Below are 1,166 nucleotides of genomic sequence, written 5' to 3'. Positions count from 1 at the left end.
GGTCTCAGGCGCTGTGAGGCAGCAGTGCTAACCACTGTGCCACCGTGCCACCCACAATAGGTTGGGACGACTTTCACAGCAACGTAACAGCTGCGACATGACCTTATTGAAGGGTGGGAAACTGAGCATTTACGTCTTTTACCCAAGTTGGTGTGAGTCGAAAACTCGACGGCATAGTTTTAATGTGACTGAAATTCACTTTTTACTCACAGTGCCAGTGGGCACCGAAACAGCATTTCAACAAGCTGCAGCGTTGCAGTTGATCAGCAGAAATGGCAGTGGTGGGATTCGAACCCACTCCCCTTTCAAGGCTGGAACCGAGATCCAGCGCCTTAGACCGCTCGGCCACACTACCATTCGGCCAGGCCGCCTCATTTTCTTCTATTTCCAATTGTGCTCCTGCATATCAACAGATGCAAAGTCACATGAAAAGTGTTCCATGATTCCTCTCGGACTCGCACAGCTGCTGGAATGTCCCCGGCTACAATGTCAATTTCACAGCAGATATTGATAGCCCATCAATCCAGACAAAAATCAATGGTAAGCTGAGTCTATCTTCTCAGACTTCTTTCAGCTACAAATGTATCTGTGAGTGCGTGAGAATATGGGTTCGCGTATGATTTGGTCAAATAACCATGAGTTGCTTGACATTACTGGAATTTCAGTTCTTGCTTTGCTAAATGATTTCGCCCAATCCTCGAAACAGGACGACATTCACGTTCACACGGAACACGAAACACACCTGACGACAGGGAAAATGCACAAACCTGAGCAGGCCGTGATCCACATCATACCGTGCAGCATAGTTTCAGTCACTGTGTCTGTTTTTTTTTTCAGAATAAGAGTCCCAAAGAATGTTCTCCACCCTAAAACCGGAGGTAGCATTACAATCCGAGAACGACAGATCACATGAGAACGACAGATCACATTGTGAGAATGCTCTGACCTCGGAGCCAGTTCGAGATGCCACTTTCCTTGCCTTTTACCTTAACCGTGCAATTTGCTGCTGAGATGTTCACTCCTGGACATGAGCCACATGGATACCAACTGAGTTGGAAACCTGTGTGGGAATCGAGGAGAAGCGACTCAATACATTTTGCTAAATTCCGTGGTGCTTTTTAGAAATGCAGTTTCTGTTCACCTCAAGCTAAAAGCCAGTTTCTGAA

At 46.7% G+C, this 1,166-nt stretch overlaps 1 non-coding gene across 1 annotated transcript; it reads right to left on the bottom strand.

Moving 5' to 3' along the window:
- Positions 1-273: 273 nt before the first annotated feature.
- Positions 274-355, bottom strand: trnar-ucg (transfer RNA arginine (anticodon UCG)). The gene has a single exon. It is a non-coding gene; the product is annotated as a tRNA-Arg (tRNA).
- Between the last annotated feature and the right edge of the window lie 811 nt (positions 356-1,166).

This window comes from Chiloscyllium plagiosum, unplaced genomic scaffold (genome assembly GCF_037043375.1).
Source record: "Chiloscyllium plagiosum isolate Xiang-an unplaced genomic scaffold, Cpla_swu_hap1 HiC_scaffold_48, whole genome shotgun sequence".
Taxonomy (NCBI): domain Eukaryota; kingdom Metazoa; phylum Chordata; class Chondrichthyes; order Orectolobiformes; family Hemiscylliidae; genus Chiloscyllium; species Chiloscyllium plagiosum.
The sequence above is the reverse complement of the archived record's forward strand: the minus strand, read 5'-3'. Positions and strand labels throughout refer to the sequence as shown.